Raw genomic sequence first — 16,849 nt, 5'->3', positions numbered from 1 at the left:
TTTTCATCCAGGTAACTGCTGTAATCTGCTTCAGTATCGCTCGCCTCGCTCAGGTCGTCAGCCACTGCCAGACTTTAAAAACTTTTTTGCGGCTAAAATACGACCCCAAAACAAAAAATAATCATTTACCGTAATGGATTTCGCCTTCCTGACATGAATCACGATGCATTTCATCAGTCACATGTCTTAAAAACGACATTATCATGTACTACAAGTTTACATCACATTCAGTCTTAAAGAGTTAACACAGGATTCATCATGGATGTAGTAATCAAAACACTTCCATCCCATTGACTCTCCATAAAGAATCAGTATCTGGCAAGACAAACACACCATGCCTCTTCAAGCTGCCCTGACAGTCGATGCATGTGTTTTCATTAACACCACAATAATTAAAGGCAGAGAGAATTTTATGGATTCACTTTTCTTTTCACACCGTCTCGATCATCTGCCAAGATTTGAAAGACCATTAAACCTTTCCAATAGTCAAGTCCACTGTGATGTGTAAGAAGATTATCTGCCGCAGTGACTCAGTGGGCATTGACCTCATCATCCTGTGTGTGAACATCCAGCTTTGTAGTTCGGCACTGAGCCTGGAATCAATTAACACCCACAAAATTAATTTTCCTCCTAATAAAGTTCAATTAGTGCCCCACCCCTACAAGCTAATCACTAAATTATCTTTTAACAGAGGTCAGGTAAATAACCTGTTGCCTGTCAGAAATCTGGACCCTGGCTGTGTAGTCCAATCAAATCACTGTATTTGCTGTTATCAGTTGTTGATACAGATACAGAAGGCTCTGTTTTGTTTAGTGGTGTAAACTCTCATGAAGGAAAAGTTCCTAAAAACAAAAAGCACATTGCTGTAAGTTAGAACAGATCCATCTGAACCGAGCATCAGAATTCATCCTCCTTTCGACCACAACTCACCTGTGCTCACTTGTCTCCATGACAACAGAGCAAATTCATCATCTGTCATCAGTTTTCATTGATGATATTATATATCTCTCATCTAACAGCAACACGCTACTTCCACCTTTCAGAGTCATAATAAGTCATAATTAAGCATTTGAGCCAAGACTAATCCTGTAATCCAGTCAAAAGCATGATGTTATCAACCGACCAACGACAAGTTATCATCAAAAACAAAAGACCATGTTTTCTCCATCAGTTTAATGGAAGATAACTCAGCTTTGTTCCAGTACTAAGTCATTACCATGACTACAACCGGTTACTTTCTTACAATTTTAAAAGAAATAAAAGGGGATCGATCGGAGATGCAGGGACCGACCCAGCTGGTGAGTCGCTCAGTGCCATTCAGTGGAGAAGATGGACTCGTGTGCATCTGTTTGCTTACAAGCGTGATGTAAGGCTGACCTCTGGGTAAAGTTAGCTATAAGACTGTTACTGGATGCTGAATTCTTGAGTTTTCACTGCTGTATGCTTAGTAAGATTTTTACTGTGAACCAACGTGTGCTTTAATCCAACCTTTGTTTCCTAACCACTGTAAAGTGGCATCAGTCAGATTAGACCTTCTCCCTCTCTCTTCTCTTTCAGTAACACGTGGGACACATCCCCGCTTCGTCCTGACCTCGGCGTGGGGAGAAAGTTAGAGACTCAGGTGGAATTCTGATTCTCCCACCCAGTGCTCTGAATTCTTGGTCTGCTCACTTTCACACCCACATTGTCTCACCCCCACCTTTGTGGTTCTGTGCCAGCTGCTTCCCTTTATCTCCTTTTGTCTCTTACACACACACACACACACATATGTGTGTATAGTGTCACCACCAGTTAAGATTTATAATTTGTGCCTTGTTATCTTTTGATAAGCAGTTGTTCTTGGTAGAATATTGAAGCCATCCTTTGCTAATAAAGTACTCCAGATTACCTTCATTATAGTGTTGTTTTTATTATAAACCTAGTTGTAATGTAATTAGGATTAAATGGGCTCTAATTTAACAATCTAAGTGTATGGTCTAAAGCACATGGAGCAAGTGTCCACATCCACCAATGCTGCTTTAACGACAGAAAAAACACCAGCACCTGGTGCAGGGTTCAAAAGGGTTGTATTTATTCTCTTCATTAATCATGGGAGTGTTTTGGGCGTAACATGCAATAAACCAATCAGTGGAAGCGTCATCTCCCACTCCCTTTAAAAACCCAGGTGCGCTTGCCAGGTATGAAAGAACTCTTCCCTGAAGAGGAAACTGTTCTGTGTTGGAGCGGGGGAGGCGCAGAAACAACTGTTTATGGCTTGCAGTTCTCTCTCTCTCTCTCTCTCTCTCTCATTGTCTATCTCTTTTCCTCATTGAATGGGGGAAATTAAGTTTTATTTACAACCATGAAAAGCAATCAGGCTAAGAAACCCACGTCTATGATCTCCTCCACTCAGTTTCAGAATTGGTGGGGCACCTGCTCAGGTCAGTGTGTTTGTGTGTGTGTGTGTGTGTGTGTGTGTGTGTGTGTGTGTGTGTGTGTGTGTGTGTGTGTTTGTGTGTGTGTGCACGTGCAGTTGAGCGCTAAGCGCACCCACCAGGTTGTTGCTGGTCAACCGCTTTCTGTTGTCTCAAGACAGCAATGTGCTACAATCCGCTAACAATGTGCCTGATCACACCTCATTTTAAGACAATGGGCGCTCAGATAAGTGAAAGCGTATTTGCTATTTACAACAGCGTGGGCACTGGACAGGAAAAAGACAACTGCATCTGAAACTTGGAAAGACACGTCAGTTGAATTTGGCAAAGCTTTGGGTCGGTTGGAAGAATTTTACTCGACTTTCCATTTATTTTTTTGTTTTAATTATTACTTAAAATCCCAAAATTCATGATGAATCCTGATATTCTGATCTATGAAACTGGTCTGAACACCCAAACTGCACCTACAAGTCCTGTATGTCTTGAAATACTTGAGTCAAAAAAAATATGTTAATGAGAGAACTGAGTGTCATTGTTGTAAATTCCCAGTTATTTTTCTTACATACTGGGTTATGTTGTTATTTCTGGTCAGGCATGTTTTTGGTCAGCCCTGGTTGCACTGTAGGGTCCTAGAGTTAGATCGTAGCCAACTGCGCAGCAGCTGCTTTTCCTTCTTCTACAGAGAACGCTTTTGTGAAGTTTTTAACAGCCTACAGCACCAGGTGTTTATGTGGGATAAGTCTTGTTCCTATTAGGTCCTATTAGGTTCTATTAAGTGACCTTGACGTATGTATGTTTTATGAGCTGGTCTGTGACACTCATTGACTGTAAATAGAGATGGATGTAGTCTCCATGACGTCACCCACAGGTTTCTGAAGAGCGGTTTTGAAGCTCAGAGTGAGCTACCGTTGCCATCTTGTTAGTGTCTGATTCTGGCTAACTCCTGGCTAATGTAAAAATGGTCAAAGAGGTGGGGCGTTTGTGGCAAGCATACGCTCCCCTACCTGTCACTCAAAGAGGCCACGCCCTCAGCTCCCAGCCCAGCTGATGTTGGGCAATGACATAAGGGCAATTTAAAGTCACCAATTAACCCAACCTACATGTCTTTGGACTGTTGGAGGAAGCTGGAGTACCCAGAGGAAACCCACACAGGGACGCGATGAACAACCAAACTCCACACAGATTGGACCCAAAACCTCCTTGCTGTGATGCAACAGCGCTAACCACTGCTATACTGTGCCGCCGTATCTGAATCTTATAAACATTACTTGTTTATTTTTATTCTGTCTTACAGTAAACTATTCTCAGTTCAGTCTTTCATCATCTATTCATATGTTGGAGCATTGTGCTGAAGATTTATCTGTACAGCTGCCAATCATCTAATTCTATATAAACAACAAGTACTTCTCCCTGTGTCTGCATCTACTCTCTGACTTGAGTTTCTGTAGTGGATAAAATGGTCCAAGCATTATACATGTACAAACTCACAAACTTGAATTGTCACATTGACACATTTGGCCTGTTGTTTCATTAGTCCTGCTGAAGCTGTGTCCAACAAATCCCTTTGCAAGCTGCAGAGTCATTGCATTTGCAGGCATCACTTTAACCAGCAGTCTCTTTTAGGGCAGCATTTGCTGAGTTGTGTATTTTATCCAGCAAACAGCAGAAAATAAGCATCTACATAAAGACCATCAAATCCCAGTTAGAGGTAATTGCTTTGTTTGGGTTTGATGGAAGGTGGGCATGGCAGGGCATACTAATACCTTTATTACCATTCCATGTCTTTCACCTGCAAACTATCTCACTCAAAAGGCAGCTAATGTCGTTCTGGCAGTGCAACATTATTACAATCACTGGAGGAAAGTGAGGTGAAAATGACAATAACATTGCTTTCTGCAATAATACTTAGCCTTGTGCAGCTGTTGCCAATACCAAACGCCAAGAAAAGCCTGTTCAGGCATGCTAGGATTGCTGGGGTCTAATAAAGTTTTGTATCTGGGCAGACCATGATAATACTGTGTGGAAAAGAGAGGAGAAAGATGCGATGAGAACCTTGGCTTTAACAGTCCCGAAATCCTCATTAACGAACTGCAAAAGCCAACAAGCTGCAAGGGTCAAATCTTCACCATGAAAGATTAAAGAATAATTACACAAAAGTCAAATATTCATTACACCCACAAAAGTGAAGTGTTAGAGAGAGCAAACAACATACTGATGATTTTTCAGTTCTCAAGGCTTAAATATGCTTCAAACACAGTACTTATCAGATCATCAAACACTGTCTAAATCTGGGGGTGCGGGGGTGCTGGATCAAACAATTTCTCTAACTTTCCAAAACAGACATTTAACAAGCACTTTACACAGTGCTTGGCTTGATACGCTTTTTAATTCTTCATACAAATACCTCAGTAACTTCCAGTGTGTACATCATGGATGCACTGGAACATGGCAATTTGCACAGACCTCCTCCATGTGATGTTTTTATATAATACAAAATCACGAGCAAAATAATCTGACTGATTTCCACCTCGAGCTGCAGTGAGCCAATGACAGTCTCGTAAAAACAGATTCAGACAGCCAGGGGTTTCATACATCACAATCCTAAGGAACCAATCCTGTCAACTTGTGGGGACGGAGGGCGGGGCTAAATAAACCTGAAACCTTGTCAGTACAAGAGAGTTAGCAGTAGCACAACCGCTAACACTGTGTCTGCCACTGCCAGTAACAAGCTTATAAACAACATAAACAAACTAGAGAAATTTGGAATGTGCCTGCTGCTTGGTGTGGATCAATCATCTGTCAAGATGCTGGGTTTTTGTGCGAATGGATGTGAGGGAGTCCTGCATCATAGCCTGATGTCGGACGTGATGGTGGCATTGATCTAGGAGTACCTGGAGCATTTCTTGTGATACTACTGCATGTTAACCTTTCTACCACAGAGCCTCCAGTAACTTCCTTTTACCTCTTTTAGACTCTTATTTTGACAATCAGTCCACATGGTGGAGATGGTGTGATATATAATTTTTCTGTGTTTTTTCAAAGCTGTGGGATTAATTACATGCTATCATTTTTTACAGAAGAGTAATAATAACAAGTATAACAGATTATGATATAAGCCTTCTATGCTATGCATAGCAGGGACATAATAAAAGATGCTAACTACGCTAACTGTTCTGATCCGTCTGCTAGTCTCTGGTCTCTGCTTGGACTTGTTGAGTAAATACTGCAAAATGCAGTATTGTGCGTAGTTGTGCCTTTTGGAGTGCTACCAAACTGTCATGAATAATTAATAACATCAGCAGGATGCGTGCTATGTCTCCATGACATATAATAATAATGCACACTTTCAGTTGCAGCTGCTGATGCCAGAATAAAATGGAGAAACTCTAAACGTAGATAAGAGAAATTAGCCTTTCATTATAAAAAATAATTAGTCTGTACATGAGTAGCTCAGCATTTTGTCTGTTTTGCTTCCAGCAGCTGTGCAAATGATGATGTTAATATTTAAGATTATAACTAATATATTTTAATTTGTCTATCATATTCATTGTTAGAAATTATTACCCATTATTATGCCACCCCCCCTGTTCAGAGGGGGCAACCACCTAAAATGTCCATTAGAATATTTTTGTGTTAAAGCTCCTTGACCTTAAAGCTCCATATTTGAAACTTTTCGTGTGTTTTATTTGAAATGTTGATACATAAGAAGATATATTTGTGGTTTCAAGTACCAAAAACAATTTCGGTGTAGTTTTACATCTCCTCTCTCAGGCTGGAGGCTAAAAGCCTCTCTACTGATTGGCGGACTGTTTTCTGAGTCACGCACAGCCAGGCCTGATAAACTGATAAATAACCACGTAATGTTTCTAATGCTATGATAAATGAAATAATAATAAATAAACTAGACCTAGCATTCTAGTTATTATGGCACTGTCCCTGCATGTTTTAAACATGTCTTTGCTAAAAAATCATAACCTCCATGCTAACTGTTTAAATAAGTATTGGCCAATGGTATCCTGAATACCAATGAGATCCTGCATCCATTTCAACCTGACTTCACAGCCCTTCACAGGACGTGACAAGGTTACAAGTTACTCTCTACACTGTTGACTCTGGGGAAAATGCCATCTTTGTTTTAATAGATCCTAGTTCTGCCTTCAACACTCGGGATCACGGCATCCTTTTTAACACATCTCAAACATTGGGTTGGTATTAAGTCTACAGAACTAAACTGGTTTAAACTGGTCACTTCTTTGCTGATGATTCACAGCTGTACCTCACACTAAAATCTGGGGGATTCAAGGACATTTAAGTCTGGATGGTAAATCATTTCCTTCAGCTAAACAGAACACAAAATAGTTGGTTCACACACTGTTAAACTCCCTATGAATATTTTTATTCTCTTATTTAACAAAATGATGTTTCTCTGAGAGAGTTACAGGTGGGGAGAGTCCTTTGTAGTCGTCCTTGTGTCCACAGTTTACAGCAGCAGCTCAGGTGGTAAAAAGGAAGGACAATAAATAATATTAATAATAGTAATATTATATGAATAAACGGGCATGCCGCTAGTAAACACATTAGAACACATTACTGTCTCTACATTATGTTATATTGTAGGTCATTTTCCTTAAGTAAAAAGCTCATACTCACATTTTCTGTCCTCAGTAAACAGCAGCTCAAGTGTCAGAGAAGGAGACAGAGAAAACAATAATGGCTAGTAAGACAAGAAAATAGTCGTTGAACTGCTAATTAAGTGACATTATATGAATATGAATAAACAGGCATGTAGCTAGTATACCTCATACTCACCTTTTTCATTCACTGTTTACAGCAGCTCAGGTGGTAAAAGGGAAGAACAATAAATAATGGTTAGTGAGACAGATTAAATCTTAATGAATTATTACACAACAAGTGATATTATATGTAAACAGGTGTAGCACACAGTATGTAGCTAATATTACTTCCTCTGTTTTTATAGTAAAGTCTATTCTAGATCACTGTTTCTTCCAGTCAGAAGCTTGACTCACTTTTTCTGTCCACAGCGAACAGCAGCAGCTCAGGAGGCAGAGGAGGAGGAAGATAAATAATGATTAGTGGGACTAATTATCAAGTAGATAATAACAATAACAATAAATATGTGTAATATAAGGATAAACAATAAAAAGTCAGAAGCTGATACTCACCGTTTTTACCCTCGGTCAACTGGGATCGGGTGGAGCTGACAGGTCGCCAGTCTCTCACAGGGCTGACATATAGAGACAAACAACCATTCACTCTCACATTCACACATACACGCAATTTAGAGACGCCAAATAACATATACCTGCACGTTTGGACTGTGGGAAGAGGCCGGACACCTGAAGACATGAAGGCATTTTTAAAAATCTGAAGGAACACATTCAGGTGACATCCTATTCAAAGTTAAGCAGACTTTACCCAGACTGCCTTTGGGGAGCTTTCCTGGTCATTAGGTTCCCTGAGGTTTGCTCATATTGCATCGGTGTCCAATCAATTTGCAAGCAAAGGTGGTGAGAAAGTAAAGTGCTTTGTCTTCTTGATTTGGGAGCTTTTTTTTCCCACTCTTCTTCTCCATCCCTGTGCAGGGCAGCGCTCTCCACCTGGGGAGGACTGCAGAAAGCCATGTGCTCCCTCCATGACACAAGGTGCTGCCAGCCAATCCTTTTCTTGTGCCATTGATTAGCTTCACTGGGAGGACATGACAGCTGTTAGACTGCAGACCTGCCAGTAGGAGCCAGTAGCGCTGTGAGAAGGATAATCATAATTATTATATATTTTAAATGCACAACCAAGAAAAAAGGTACTGTGCCCTGCCAGACGCAAAGGCCCGCCCCCAGAAAGAAAGAAAGGATGATGCAGCCACCGTACCAAAATGTGCATAAGTACAAAAAAGCCCAGTGCAAGACGCTACCTGGGACATTTACAGCCCTGCCAGACGCAAAGGCCAGCCCTCAGGGATTGAAAAGAGACAAAACATCAACCCTGTCAACATGAGGGAATGATGGACAGATGCCCCCCAGTGCAAAACGTTACCTGGGGTAGCTGCTGGGGTGGAGGAGACGGAGGTCTTCTATCCTGGTCAGCAGGAGGACTCTCAGCATCAGGGTGTTTGTTGTTGGAACGCCAAAAGCTGCCTGAGGGGAGAAAAGAATAAACATTTATTGACATTGTACGTCATCATACGTTTATTTAAAAACAGGCTGTGATGTGTGTGCAAAGCACTGTGGCTCCCTGAAACGTTTAATTGTAAAACACAATTTAGCACTTTAAGTTTCTCCTTTGCACCAGAAGGATCAATTTTCAAAACTTCTGTGCAGACTGCTTGCAGCCCCTCACAGGAAGTTTCCATCTCTGATAAATAACTCTCATATAATTTTCAAAACTAAAGTCTAATTATGTTAGACATATTCCACATAGGCCAATCTACTAATAAAGATATAAATGTAATATGAGAACTCTAAACACACAGCAGCAGAGAGGGTAAATGTTAAATTGTACCACCCGTGCGTAAAAATACAGAACATGCGCATAGCGCACCTTGTGAGGCCGTTGAACTGTTAAATTATCTGTTTATGATAAATTGTGTCAATTACTGAGATATCAGACTGATAATTGTGTGATAATGTCACTTTTTTTAATGAAGGCATGTGATGTAGACAGTTAAAGTGCATGTGTCATTACGCACGCTGAACGACGGGCGTTTTAATTAAATCATGCATTAACAACAACAGGGCTTCTCCACAATAACCACAGACAAAACCATTCCGGGAAACTGAGCACGTTCTTACTGGCTAATAAAAGTTTTACAACAAGAAAACGTCGAGTATCACTCAAAACTTTCATCACTGTATCACTAACATTCTATTCATTTTTCTGATCTTTATATTCAACAACTTATATTAATTTTGTGCTAATTTTCTACTGAAACCACATTTTTGTGGATTTTGAATAATTAATTAATGTATTTGTCAAAATATTTTAAGATGTCTTGCCTGCAAAGGGTGTGATCCACCGTCGTGCCCGGATCCACAGGTGCTCCTCCATGGGGGGTCCATCCAAAGCCATATGAATTAAAGAATTTAATTAGCCAATCAGAATCAGCTTTGCCCATTTCTGCCCAGTAACACCTGCTCCTGAATTTGTATTGCAGTCAATGGGAGAGGTAAAGGGTATGCTTCCTCAAAAACATTAAAAAATATCAGAATAAGAAGAAAACTGGGTGATACAGGATAAGAAAAATCTTTCGATATAAAAATAGTCAATGAAGGTTGGAAATTGTGGGATTTTAAAAGAGTTTGTCTGACTTTTTTTTGAGGGAAATGTTCAGGGATGGCATTCATAGTTTGCAGTTAGCTCCGGTTAGCGAGTGGAGCTGTGCCTAAAGACAGCAGACATCACTGAAGATGTAATAAACATCACAATCCTCTACACTGAAGTCACAACAACACCCCACCAAGAGAGCGAGAGAGAGACGCTTGTGCTAACTGCTAAGCTAAAGTAACTAGCAGATCTGAACAGCATGTAAACAATTTCTGAGTTACCTTACAAGTCACAGGTAGCCAGAGCAGTGCTGCAGTGGGGTCACGTGACCTCTCTACACTTTGACTCTATAATCGGATGAAGTTGTTGATATCGTTCTCAGCTTGAAATGGTTTAATTTTAGCTGTAAAAGAGGTTTAGTTACCTTGTTAAGATGAGGGAAAGTTTTCTTTTTTGTATGGCCCCTAGCAGGAAATGAAGGACAGAAAAAAACAAAAGTATTACTGATATTTTATTTAGGTTTATGGAAAACAGACAAAAGCAATATCAATATAATTATAGATAGGGAAGTCAGAATCTTTATTCAGTTTGTTGTGTGTGTCTTGTGAAGAGAAAAAAGTAAACATGTGGCTGTCGTTTCATTAAATGGGGGTTAAGACAAAGAAGAGGCTGAGGTTAGGCAGGGATGGTGAAGACAGGTCGGATAGATGGAAGGAGTGTAAAGATGGAATATACAGCCTCCATCAAACCAGCCTCAGATCTTCATGACATCGATTCCACAAGATTCCGCTGAGACTCAATGCACCATATTGACATGACTGCATCACATGATTTCTGCAGATTCACCGGCTGCACATTCATGCTGCCAATCTCCTGTTCTACCACATCACAAAGGTGTTGCACTGGATTCCGGTCTGGAGAGGGGAGGCATTAGAAGAACTGCGGCCATGAAGGGATGAACATGGTCAGCAACAATACTCAGACAGACTGGGACATTCACAAGAAAACATTCCCCAACACCACCACCAGCCTGGACTGTTGACACAAGGCAGGTTAGGATTCGAACTCTGACTCTAAATCCAATGTTTCATATCCTTGTTGACAGGAAGTGGAACCCGATGTGGTCTTCTCCTGTTGTAGTCCTTCCACCTCAAGGTCGGACAAGCTGTACATCCTGAAGCTGTTTCTACTCACCACAGTTGTAAAGTGTGGTTATCTGAGTGACCATAGTCTTTCTGTCTCCTCTGTCTGCAGGCCTGCTGCTCACTGGGTGTTTTTTTTACACACAATTCTGAATAAACTCTATCTGCATAATTTTATGCATTGCATTTCTGCCACAAGATCAGTTTATTGGATAATTGCATGAATAAGCAGGTGTACAGGTGTGACTTGACCTGCTTTGCTTTAATTCTCTTCAAATGCTCCCCTTCCTCCCCTCTTCTTTCACCTCTTTTGTTTCCTTCTCTCCTATGAGAGGTCATGTGGAAAAAAAACTTCCATTACTGAAATATGAATGTGCATAGAGTTTGCCACACTTCCACAAATACATATTATTTTGGGTGTTGTCTGGTGGCCAGGCGTCAGTTGTGCTCAACCAAGTTTTTCATTAGAGCAACAGATATTCCACTCAAGTGGTGAGCTGCAGTGCCATCTACTGGCAGCTCACATCAGCCATACACCCCCCACCCCACCCCGTCAGAAAAGCTGTTAGACACTCTCCTTGTTCTCTATTCTAATGTTGTATGGATGTTGCTTGTGGTGCTGAATATCAAAGATGGTGAAATTATAATCGCTCTATGTTATGTGCCTTGTCATTACTGTCCTTCGCTGCAGCAGCCTTGATGACAGACAGACAGACAGGTTGTGAATGAAAGCTGGAGCACAGCAGCACTTCAGTATCCTGGTGGCTGGCAGGGAAACAGAAGAGGAGTTCAAACACGGAACAGTGGTAAAACCTCAATCACACAACCAGGGTCACAGCCAGGATTTGAACCATATGAAGGTTGTGCCCTCTCCCCATCGAGCCCTCCATCCCCTTTAGAAATGTTTAAACAATAGCAGTGCCTCTTAAATATTTTAATTATTAAGATAGATTTAGATTTTTTCTGTTATTAGGATTCTTACCCTGAAGCGGTAGAAACCTTATGTTTTTGTGCTGGTTTATTATTTGTCGTCTGAAATGTGCTACAAACATGAAACTTGGCCCAGTAACTGGAAATGATGTGCAGCATATTCCTAAGAAACATGAGCCCAATCGGCCACATGGTATTTGCATAATGTGAAAAACAGTAACATGACATCTACTTTTTGGATTTCAATTCTATCAAGACCATATTTGGTATAGCGCTGAGATACACAATCATAAATGTATTATAAATGGAGAAGATTGGTACACAATCGTGGCTGCCATCAATCAAACACATTGCCAATGCTTAGCTGGAAATTGGTCATAACTCATTAATGTGAATAATAAAATTATGAATTTGTCAGTATGTCATAAATCTTGGTAGATATTTTCAGGAGAGTTTCGGAGCAGGCCTACCAAAGCACTTTGAGCCTGAACCAGAGGAGGCGCCACAAATACCAAAAGCGTGTATCTGAAAAAGCCTGAGGACAGAATTTCACCAGGGTCTGTGACTTCTGCTTTATATTATATACAATACCACTCCCAGCAATTGAAATACCCAAAATGTGTATGTTTTTAATTTCACAGTATTCTTAATTTATTTAAATTATTCCTAATATTTATACATTAAATACATTTTGAGCTGATATTGCCTTTTTACATTCATCTTGTCATTTATGCAATGAGCAGCACAACAAAGACAAAATCATGAGAATCATGAGCAGAATTTAAGAGAGATTTGCTGCTACTGTCATTAGTCTGCTACGCTTTTCTCACAAAGTATTTACCAGCTGAATGTCCCATTCACTCAAAATGGCAAAGTGGTTTCAGACTTTTGGACCCAACTGTAGATGGCTACTGAATTTTCCAGGTTTATAAACAGTGCTTAGACTTAGACTGAAGCACATGAAAAAGTTCAAATAAACAACAAACTGAACTAAGAGTCCACGACTGAGCTCAAGACAGCAATCAAAATTGAAAATAATATCACACCATCAGAGCAATCAGTGTCTGTGCAGCTTCATATATTACAAAAAGCCCTTCTTGGCAGCAGCTTGCTGAGCCTCCTGTGAGGTTTGAAACAGCTAACTGACTGTTAAAAGACACATTATCACTAGCAAATCAACACAACAGAGTCACGCATTTGCAATGTAATCACAGACTCATTTCCATGCCTACTGTATCTCCATGCTTTAACAAATTTAATCAAATACATTCTCCCCACTATGATGTAGAGAGGCCTAATAAAAATCCCATCACTCACTACCTCTAAATAAATCCAAATAATCATAGTGTGTGCAGTCTGTTTATTTCCCCTCTATTCATGCCTAATCAAAAGGTTAATTCTCAGCGTGTTTGAAGGAGTGAAGAGATGCTTACTCGAGCTGGTGTGGTTATCTCTCAGTCCCAAACATCTCCTCTCAGGCTGAACTCCTCACCAACAAAACAAAGAAGTATAGTTATTATGTATATTATATATAAGTTATACTTGCTGCAGATTTTCTGATTTATTGTGACAAGTCCTATGATTGACTGGAAACCTGTGAACAGGATTTCCCTGTGGTTGCCTCTCAGCCCTATACTGCCACTTTCTATTTCAATGATTTAATTCATTTAATTTATAATTAATCAGTGTCTGTCCTTCATATATGTATAATAATTTAGTAGCATATTGCAGAATGACATCAAAAGGTTCGAAATGAACATTTGATTTATTATTTCAGAACCTGGTATCATATATACAGTATATGTGTGTGTGTGTGTGTGTGTGCGTGTGTGTGTGTGCATGCATGCGTGCGTACGTGCGTGTGTGTGTATGTCTTAACTTTTTATATTTGTCTTTGGACAAATGAATGGAGAAAGAGTTACAACACTATGCAAACAAATATGGATATAAAGATGGATGTAGCCTCTGTGACGTCACCCACAGGTTTATGAAGAGTGGTTTTGAAGCTCAGAGTGAGCTGCTCTGCCTGACTCCACCCTCAACTCCCAGCTAATCCAAATATGTGGAAAGAGGTGGGGTATGTGTGGAGCCGAGACTTCAGTGCATGAGGGTTTGTGACAAGCGTACTGTTGGCTCTGCCTCATGCCATATGTTGGACCTTTGGTTGTTTATCAGTTTATTGCCTATCCTAATTCAAGAAAATATTAATTTTAAAATATCCTTAAAATTAATTAAAGTCCTCATAGGACATAAGGGATCAGTGTCAAAAAAGGAGTATTGGCGAAAACAGCCAATATTAGTTCAGTCTCAAATTATTACTATTAATCTGGAACTCTGATTAATAATTAACTTAATATCTATAACCAAGTTACCATATCAACAGTAAGTAAAGGCTGAGGAATTGGAGTTTTACTGAGTAGAGGTTGGCAATATTCACACTTGTGCAACATTAAACACACCAGTAGTTATACTTAATGACATTTATTTACAATGGAAGAGAGTAAAAACACATTTTTTTAATCTAGTATATACAGGTGTGTGTGTGTGTGTGTGTGTGTGTGTGTGCGTGCGTGCGTGCGTGTGTGTGTCTGTGTCTGTCTGTGTGTATGGGATTGTGTCTGACACAGACAAAGGCAAGAAAGCCAATTCAAAATGGCCACTGAGACCACCTGGTGTGTACAACGAGACATTAACCAACATGTATGTGTACATTAACAATGGTCAAGAGTTCTGCTGCTTAGCTGTGCTGTGCTGGGAGAGGTGAGGCCCAGTCAGTTCACGTTACCCAGTCCTTGGAACAAAACAAAGAGGTCCTTTCTAATGTTGTTGAAGAGTCCAGTGAGTTGGGAGGCTTCCTGGCTGAGTAAAGTCCTGTAGTAATGGCAGGGACTCAAAGTCTTTGTAGGTTGCATAAAGGTCAGGCAACTTGACAATCTCACAGCATGTCAAGGGCCTGGACAGAGGACACATGCCATCTTCACAATCTGCTCCTTGAGTGAGACCTCCAAACCCACCCAGAACTACAGCAGACTCTTCAGATGCTCTGAAGAGGCTGTTGAAAGGACAATATAGACCTGTGAAACACATTCTCTATTCTCCTCACACTTATACTTTCACAGTTTAATAATCAAGTGTCGCTCGGTGGAAAAACAGAAAGGCAAAGGAGGACAGGAACAAACCTTAGGAAGAAATAAAAACAAAGAAAGAAGAAATGTAATTAGTGCAAGTCATTCACATAATAATAGACACTTATTGAACATCTGATAAACATCTATGTGAAAAGATGAAGAAACAACATCTAGGCTGAGACTAGACATCTTTTCAACCTTGAATAACCTCAATCTAAACATCTACAGACAAAAAGAGATAATAGACATCTATTAAATATCTTTTCAATGTGAAATTGCTCAGTTTATATGGAAAACTGCATGAGGGCGAATGACTAATGTCCAGCATAGTGATGGTTTCACACCTGACCTGATAATGAGCTGCATCTTCTGGCAATGAGACTATTCTCATGTCTAGTCCTGCCTGGAAATCCTTAGCTCCTTGTCTCCTTTTGAAGTCAGTTGCAAAAGAGGGAAGGACTTGAAACTGAAAACACTGTAATTTGACTGCTTGACTGTTTAATTATGTTTAATTTGACCAACCTCCTCTTTACCCTGAAGACACTTGGAACAGTTCCATGACATATATTAAAGGAATAAACCAATATTTAAAATGACCATGGGTCATATTTTTTTTTGTATATCATTCAGTTCTATTCATTTGTTCCAATACAATACAAAGCATTAGATTCCTCTAACCAAATTGCGCGTGTTTGCACACGTATGGTTTCAATGGAACTGCAAACTTAAACTATTAAACTACCTTTGCATTCCTGATGTTGCTGATGTTTGCAGAGTGGAGGCTGCTCTGAGTGCAGGGTTGAAGTCAGTGACTGCTCCTGGTCAGGGGTTGGCAGAAACTCTTGTCTCACTACTGCCTCCATCAAGATGTTGTTGGATGAGTGTGATAAGGTTTCTGGCCTATACTCTGAGCCTGGACCCTGGCCCGAGAGAAACGAGACAAACATGCACACGGAGTTCTGAAAAAAGTTTATTCCACGCCCACCTGTGTGAGTGGTCCTCACCTCATCCTCACCTTGTATATGAATCAGATACCAGACAATTGGCTCCCAGTTTTTCTTCAGCGACATGTTATATGAAGTGGAGAGAGAGAGAGGTCTTCCTGTGTGCCAGACAGGGTATGTTGTGAGATTTGATGAGTGTTGCCTTGGGCCGGCATACGCAAGCCTGGTGCTTTCCCTTCAGGCGACTATTGCAAGTTCCTTCGTCAGCAGTTACACCGGATGAAGTCACTGTATTCCTCCATGACAGGTTGGAGTCAGATGACTCCATGCAGGTCGAGTCTTGCTCTCCCCCTCCCACCAGAGGGGCCGGGTGCACACCCTGTTCCCTATTTTGAGGGCAATGCCAGCCATATTTCTAATTCTTCACCATGAGTTGTCCCACCAGCGTAGGCTCCGCCTCCTCCAGACAACATGAGGGGCAACAGTGCCGCTGCCCAGGTAGACCAATGCGACCCTGTTTGGCCCCACTTCTCGGACATCATATCACACTAGTCGGGTGCAGTGGCTGAGGCTAGACAGCTGAAAGCTCTGGTCACTTCTTCCACCAAGGTGGAAAACTTCATGGAACGTTGCTTCCCTCCTGTTTCCCCCTGGATCCACGCCTAACATTGGTGTTAAGCCTCTAAACCAACATGTGCACAGCCAATGACCCCGCCCTCCAGCAAGGACCACTTTCACTGACAGATCTCACCGGTGCACCTCAACATCAAACAACATCTCATTGGTGATATGACCAATGATGAAGACGGCTGCTGAACCTGAGCTCCTGCCTGAATGGGCAGAGGAACTCTGTGTCTCACCCCCCCCCCCCCCTGCAGGCAGTGCCACTCAGCGGTGCCACAAGCAGACTCCTGGTCAAACATCCTCAGGAGCCACTGAGGAAGCAAAGCAGGAAGCAACAACGTCTTGGTAAATGTCCATACTAAAAAGCTTCAACAATCATCAACAACCAT

This window comes from Seriola aureovittata, chromosome 8 (genome assembly GCF_021018895.1).
Source record: "Seriola aureovittata isolate HTS-2021-v1 ecotype China chromosome 8, ASM2101889v1, whole genome shotgun sequence".
In the NCBI taxonomy this organism is placed as follows: domain Eukaryota; kingdom Metazoa; phylum Chordata; class Actinopteri; order Carangiformes; family Carangidae; genus Seriola; species Seriola aureovittata.
The sequence above is the reverse complement of the archived record's forward strand: the minus strand, read 5'-3'. Positions refer to the sequence as shown.